This window comes from Lepidochelys kempii, chromosome 1 (genome assembly GCF_965140285.1).
Source record: "Lepidochelys kempii isolate rLepKem1 chromosome 1, rLepKem1.hap1, whole genome shotgun sequence".
NCBI lineage: Eukaryota > Metazoa > Chordata > Testudines > Cheloniidae > Lepidochelys > Lepidochelys kempii.
In genome coordinates this window covers 194,609,642-194,617,946 of record NC_136380.1, presented here as the reverse complement: position 1 = coordinate 194,617,946, position 8,305 = coordinate 194,609,642, and positions in this window count along the sequence as shown.

Sequence of the window (8,305 nt, the reverse complement as noted above, 5' to 3'; positions counted from 1 at the left end):
AATTACTTTGCCCTATCATATATACTAGTGGGTCTCAACAGTTTTTTTTTGTGGACCACTTGAAAATTGCTGAGGGTCTCGGGGGACCACGTAATGATCTTTCCAAACGTTGTTTGTACCGTTAGCGTACTATTGTAAAGTGCATTGGATAAAAGCGCTATATATAAATATATATATAATAATTAAGGTTTTTTTGTTCTACAAATAAAAGCACACAACTCATATTCTACTATCAGTAGTCTTACCTTTCTAATTCCTTCCCCTCCCGCAGCAGCCCCTGAGCTGTGGCTGGGAAAAGGGGGGATCTCTCCCCCGCTACAGTAACCACAGAAGTGAGGCTGGGAAGGAGAGCCATGTCTCCCCGGCAGCCACAGCCCTGGAGCTGGGGAAAGTTGCCGCCTTCTCTGGCTGCCGCAGCCCTGCACATCCCCTATGTATGGGATAGAATATAAGATGTGTATGTATGTACGATGGAATGACTCAGCAGAACCAAAACACAGAAGCAGTCAGCAAGAGTTTTCCCTCAAGGGATAATGCTTTATGATCAGAAATCAAATCAAGTTAATATATAAGCAACAACAACAAAAAGAATAAAAGAAAATCCCCAGCACGGGGTTCAACCAGTTCTATGATGAAAAGGAGCCTACAAGTAAAATGGCTCCCCTGCTTCCTTATTCCCTCTCCAGCTAATAATGGCTTTGGCATGGACTGCTCTTCAAAGGAGAAAGTGCTCAAGCTGTTGCAATACACAGAACTGTTCAAGTACAAGATGAACTGTGTAAGATTTAGAAACACTGAAGTCCAAAGCAGTTCAGCTGGTCACCTAAGTGAGGGTGTTTCTGTATTTAGGACCACTTCCGGGCAGTCACTTTGGAGAGGTGGTTGCTTCATACAGGCATAGGTGCTGAAATAGGGGTGCTGGTGCACCCCCTGGCTTGAAGTGGTTTCCATCACATACAGGGTTTACAGTTTGGTTCAATGGCTCTCAGCACCCCCACTACACAAATTGTTCCAGCGCCTTTGGAACTTAACATTGTAAAATGCTTGGTATTACCAGAGGGTGGTAGGTAACTAAAGGTGGGGCCTCCAGCTTTCCATGTTTTCCAAGGAAATTTAATATCAAATAAATTCATTCTTTACAATGTTAAGGGTTTATTTAATTGTTCTCAATAGAGAATTTTGTAAACATGATGATAATGCAGTCTAGGAATGGTGCTTGAAACCCAATATACCTGGTTGCACATTTGTATAAATGTACCTATGTGTGACAATCACATGTCTAAAAAAGGTAATACCTAACCCATGAATGTGAATTTGGCTGCGTAACCATGCAAACTTACCTGCAGGAATAAAACTGAGCCCAATACTTACTTACTGGTGAAAAATGGACAGGCCCAATTGTGGAAATCTGACTCATGTTGGTGAGCATTTATACACACCACTGAAGTGAATGGGACTACTCGTGTAAGTGCTCACCAACATGAGCTATTTGCTCCACAATCTTGCTTTGCATAATCAGGCTTACAATCTACATTTACCAACGATATAACTAAAAGGCCAAATGAAATGAACATTTTCTATTGGCAATCTCTTGTCAAAAATTGAAAGATTTCTAGCAAAACTTTTTCATTTGAAATTTTCACCAGGGGAGGGTTGTTCAACTCGCCCTACTGTGGAGCACTCACAAGGATCAGCCACTTGCACTGATCACGCTACTAAGCACTAACTATGTCTGGTGGTAAAGGTAAGCAAGACTGGACTCATAATCAGTCAGTCAGTCACACGCACACCCCTCTCCCACCCAAGTTAAAATATTCTCTGCAGACAAGTGACATATGCTCCAAAGCCTATTCGTGTTAATGGGAACCCTTCCAATGACTTTGAAGGGTTCTGGATCATGACTATTCTTGGGGACAGAATGGAGGGAAGCTATTGTCTGTGCTGTGTCAGTTGTATGGATAAACAAGGAGAGGCCTTTGTTCATTGCTGTCAGACTAGCACTGAAATTCAGCATTATTCATGTATACAACAGACCAAAAATAAATATGTTTTTTAAAAGTTCTGTTTAGTTTTGACATTCAAGGGGCTCTGCGCAGGTACACAGAGCTGACCCATGTATATGAGCTTGCAGGATTGGGGACTAAACAGGCCAGGATTAAAAATACTGCAACAATAAAGTGGAAGTAGGCAAGGAAAACACAGCCAGGTGTGCATCAACACAAAGGGTCATAATATGATTTCAGTGGGGTTCTGAGGAGCCGCAGGAGTCCACCTACAAAGAGTCCTTACAAAATAGGGCAGAAAAATGGTCCAGTAGTTAAGGCAATTAGCCTGGGACTTGGGAGACATGAGTTTAATTCACTGCTTGGCCACAAATTCCAGTGTGACCTCGGATATGTTGCTTGGCATCTCTGTGCCCCAGTTCCCCTTTGATAAAATGGAGATAATAATTTCCTGCCTGATGGGGGTGTTCTACGATTATTATAGACTGTGAAGCACTCAGATTCTACAGTTATGTGTGCCAAATAAAGACCATGGATACAGGATCAGGGCCATGCTAAAAAGGCAGCCCCAATGCTTTCAGTGGGACTGCTTGAGGATTACCATGGTAGGGAACATGAGTGAGGGTTAGGTAAGTTAAAGACACAAAAACACAATTAGGCATGAGGGCAAGGAGCAATCTCATTTGGAAATTGGGCCTGAGGTCAAATATATGTAATTTTTAAAAAGTATATTCCTTTCTCCTTCCCCATATGTCTATACATCGAGTCAGGCCCTCACCCTACAAAAACATCTGCTTGTGCAAACTGTTATGCCCTTGCAGGGTCCCACCAAAGCCAATGGAAATCTGTGCAGGCAGATCCCTCTACAGGATCAGGGTGCTAGCTCATAAATTCTTTGAAGGGGGGACCTATCTTTTTCTATGTCTGTAAATAACCTGGCACACTTATGTCCATAATAGTATTATTATTAAGTATTAATTGATGTGATTGATGTCACCATTATGCCATCATGATAAAATAATATCTGTTTTCAGGTGCAATTAAGGTTTGGGTCCTTAGTTGTCTGAGGCACTAAGTTGGTCCCCATATTCCATCATGACACCTGTTAAATTTCCTAAACAGTCCTCAGGGCCCAATCCTGCAATTACATCCATATACACACAGTTGCAGGACCTACGCGAAAGGGCCCGTAATACTAGAACTTGCGTTCCCAAAATGTCTGACACTCCAAGTTTAAGCTTCAGAGCAAGGGACAGGACACATCTGCCATCTAGAGCACAAGCTGGGAGGCAGGCAACCTAGGCTCTTTTCTCTGCTCTGAAACTGCCTTTTCTCTGCTCTGAAACTGCCTTCTTTTGTACCTAATGTAACGACTCACCTTTGTAAAGCATTTTGAGCTCTAAAGATGAAAACTACTCTATACGTGTAAAGCATTATTATTGTTATTTATTGTTATTGTTCAGGCCTTAGTGTAAAGTGTGATGAGGAATGTTTATACACAGTTGTTTCAGATGGGAGTCCATGTTTGTTTAGCTTTTTGTATTATGTAAATTTGTACATGTACTCAGAGACATGGTGGAAAAATATTTTAAAAACATAAATGCAAATTTGTCTATACTAATCCATGCCTTTCTTCAAGTGATGAAGATCAAGGATGAAGTGGTATTTAAGGGAGAAGTGGAGGATGGGTCCATGGACAAGAGCTGTCAAGAGCAAATCGTGGCATAACAAGCACAGGGAAAATGAGAGATCCTAGAGAGCAAATACAAGCTGGTAATTTATAGGGTGAAATCCTGGCCCCTTGAACTCCCCATGGAAATTTTGCCATTGACTCACAGATTGTAAACTCCTGGGGGAAGGGAACATGTCTTAATGTTAGGACCCAATTCTACAAGGAGCTCTTCATGGGCAGGCCCCTACGCCCTTGCAGAGCCTTATTTATTTCACACAACTTGTACAAGGGAGCAGGAGTCTGGCAGCGCAAAGCTTCTTGCAGAACTGGGAACTTAGGCTCAAATCCTACAAAGACTTAAACCTTAATTTTACTCATGGGAGTAGTTCCAATGAAGCGAATGAGTCTATTAATTTGTTTAAAGTTAAGCATATCCACAAGCCTTCACAGGACTGGGGCCTAAGCTTGCAATGTATGGTTCTATATGCATGTTTTTAAATGATATTTTTATGTAAATAGGCAATGTGGGGTGGGAGCAACAAGGCAACCTGAATTATTTAAGAATGAAAATGATAGCACTTGGGAAAGTGCTGAGCACACAACTCCCATTCATTTCAGTGAAAGTTGTAGGCACTCAGCAGTCCTTAGGATCATGCCCTTAAGTCCAAATCTTGCTGGCCTTATTCACCGGCTGGATTTGGCACCTTGATTGTAAATTCTTCTGGACAGAAACAGTTTCTTCTTTTTTGGGATCCGTTCCTGGAGATCAATGGGAGTTTGGCCAGAAGGAGAATGACAGAACTCCAGTACCTTCATTTTCAGTGAAAGGTAAATTAATACATAAGAATGATAATAAATTTATATATGACAGCAATAAGCAGGGCAAGCAGAAAAGAGGGTAATCAAAAGAAAAGGTGAAAAGTTATTCTGTGGTAATGGAATGTAAGAGGCATATGAAGGAAGGTTAGAGCAACCTGAAATTAAGCTAAACTAAATAGTTTTAATTACATTTTATGTTTGAAGTGGCTAAAAGTTGTAATTGTGATTTATATATTTCTTAACGCTTATGGTATTAAGAGACACTGCACAGTGACAGGGAAAATCCACTAGGTTTAGAACTGTGTTGACAGGGGCCTCGTTACTGCAAATGTTTAGGTGCATGCTTAATTTCAAGCATTAGGAGTCCCAGGGACTCTTCAAATGCTTAAGGTTAAGCATGTGCTTAAGTGTGTAAGAGTGTGAAGGATCAGGGCCTATATTTGTAAGGCAAAGAGGCCAAAATGAGTCTGAAGGCACCAGATTATATGTGCTCTGTTCTGCTGAGGGAAGTAAAGAGGCTCCAGCTAGCCTATGACTCAGTTCTCCTGCAAGGGTAGACTCATCCGCTTGCTGAAGGAATGTGTTTTTTTTCTGTTAGGGAGGTGAAGAGGGAAAACAATCTTTAAAGAAACACAGGGAATAAGAGAGGGCAGTGTATAGAGCACTGCACTGACAGAAGACCTGGATTCTATTCGTGGCTTTGCTACTGACCTGCCATGTTACCTTCAGTAAGTTACTTCACCTCTGTCTCTCCCGCTCCCAACCTTTGTCTGTCTTGTCTATTTAAATTGTAAGCTCTTCAGAGCAGAAACTGTTTGTAAAGCACTTACCATGAGTACCTGGTATGGACTGGGGTCTATACAATTGGCCATGTAAAATAATAAGGAAAAAAAGAGAAAAGGGAAAATAGTAAGAAGAAAGTGGGAAATACATACGGAGATACAAAAGATGAAGGTTCATAAGAAACAGCTTGAGGCATGGGAAGGAAAAATATAGCCTGAAACCGTGTATTCTAACTATAAATAATAGTATGGGGGGAAATGTGAACAAGATGGAAGAGATGAAGACATCCAGCCACAGTGTTAAATTGTAGCCTCTTGTGGAGACTCCAATTGAGGTTTGGCAGGCCTGTAAACACTGCAAAATGTTTCTCACCCACTTTCCTTGAATCCAGAAGGGTCTGAGGTGCTGCAGAAAGTGCAACAGCCTCCCAACTCTGTGGGTCTCAAGAAGTGGCCCTCCTACATTGGTCCTGTGACCCAAGTTACTATTTCTGATCGAAGAATATTCTATAGCTGTTCTGTTGTGGATGGAAACCTCTTCTTCCTTCAGTGTATGCACATAAATTATGGTTATTGTTAAAGTGTTTGTTTTGGGGGAGGAAAATAGGCCCTCCACTATATGATTCTACTCCAGTGTTTTCTAACCTGGAGGATGCCAAGCTGTGAGAGGGGCTCTGGATAGATATAGGCCACAGGAAACGTGCAGGAGCCTGTTCCACTACTACATGATGCTGTACCTGCCTTACCCTTCCTTCCCCCTGCAGCAAACCTGCTCCCACAACTGTGTATAAAGCCTAACAACGATAAAGCATATACTCCCATAGCTGTCTTATGGCCTTCTCTCTCTCTGCTCTCGCAACAATGGTCACATGTAGCCAGCCACAGTAGAAGCTCAGAGGGCTCCAGAGCCTGCAGGCTCAGGCAGACGCTAGCTAGCCCAAGCTTTTCTTTTCCCTTGCCAAGGCACTCAGCACAGCCAGGAAAGCACCCTTATCCCAGCTTTACAGAGCAACCAATGGCCCCCTCTGCCCCACAGACAGCATGTAGCGTCTGGCAGTGGTGGAATGGATAGGGAGAGGAATAATAAAGGGCCCACTCCTGTACCCATGAAAGTCTATGGACTTCACAACTGGCCTCAAAAGAGGTAAGTACAAACATAAAACACAGAAAAGGGGGAAAGGGAGGGGAGGGGGACAGATGATAGGATATAACGTGTTAATTGTGCCAAAGCATAGCTACTGGGGTACCACGGTACAGTGAGGGGCACCTAAACAACAAAACCCAACAATGGGATCTTCTCGTCTAGGCCCCAAATTTCTTCAGCATGTAACGCCCTGTATCTGTGAAGAGCCCCAGTGACTCAAGTAAGGCTCTGCATGGGTGCAGTAGTGCATTCATGTGAAACACTGTCCAGGATCAGGGCCCTACTCTTTGGATTATTTATTCAGATGTATAGAAATGCTTAAGAGGCTGCCTGGTCATACATTCTAGGCACCTTGACATAACTTTAAAAATACAAGTTCAGCACACCAGTACAATTTAAGATACTTCAAGGTGTTGAGTTAATTTAAAAACGCAAATCTCTCTCACAGTTCCTCACTGACTCCTCCTTATAACTTCCACCTTATAACTCTTGACAGTAGTGAGTGAACAACGCCAGAAATATCTCCAAATGGGTGTTGTGAAAAATCTATCTGCTTAAAATAATATACATAAAACAAAACACAGGAAAGACATTCACTATCCTCCCATTGTTTATAAAAGGTGGCAGAATGATAGTCCTAGAAAATTAAAGTCCCCTCTTGCAATATATGATAGGTACATCAAGGGCAACAGAACTTAAGCTTCTTATACTCCATACTACTAATGCACCTCAGTGCACTTGTGGAAGGACCCTCTATCTCTAAGGGTGGTACTTTAGAGATAGATGATCCTTCCGCAAGTGAAGGGTGATATGGTGCCTTAGTTTCTATGGGAAGTGATTTTCCACTGATTGCACCTTATGGAATCATTTACACCTGGGCAAAGTGGGTGTAAATTTACATTCTAATTAGTAGCATTTGACATCCATTTTGCAAAGGTGTGACCAACCACACAAGGTGCAAGTGGAGAATCAGGTCTCATATATTGGCTTCTTTGCTGAGATTGCCAATAAGGGCACCAGTTGCAATATAGGTTTCAGAGTAACAGCTGTGTTAGTCTGTATTCACAAAAAGAAAAGGAGTACTTGTGGCACCGTAGAGACTAACCAATTTATTTGAGCATAAGCTTTTGTGAGCTACAGCTCACTTCATCGGATGCATACTGTGGAAACTGCAGAAGACATTATATACACACATTGTAGGGAGAGTGGTCACTTTGGATGAACTATTACCAGCAGGAGAGTGAGTTTGTGTGTGTATGGGGTGGGGGGTGAGAAAACCTGGATTTGTGCTGGAAATGGCCCACCTTGATTTTCATACACATTGTAAGGAGAGTGGTCACTTTGGATAAGCTATTACCAGCAGGAGAGTGAGTTTGTGTGGGGGGAGGCGGAGGGTGAGAAAACCTGGATTTGTGCTGGAAATGGCCCAACTTGATTATCATACACATTGTAAGGAGAGTGATCATTTTAGATAAGATATTACCAGCAGGAGAGTGGGGTGGGAGGAGGTATTGTTTCATGGTCTCTGTGTATATAATGTCTTCTGCAGTTTCCACAGTATGCATCCGATGAAGTGAGCTGTAGCTCACGAAAGCTTATGCTCAAATAAATTGGTTAGTCTTTAAGGTGCCACAAGTACTCCTTTTCTAGTTGTAATATAGAATCCTCTTAAGTATGAGCTGGAGCAACGTCATCAATTCATTTCACCTATATCACCAAACTAATTACTTTTGTTCAGTAATAACCTTGGCTGGATTTGAACCGGTGATCAAGAAGTGAAAGGTGTCACGATACAATATTAATCCCTATGCTGTAAGGCAGTAAATAAGGTACTAGAACTGGCACACAGGAACTTTAGGTTCTATTCCGAATTATGCCACTATTT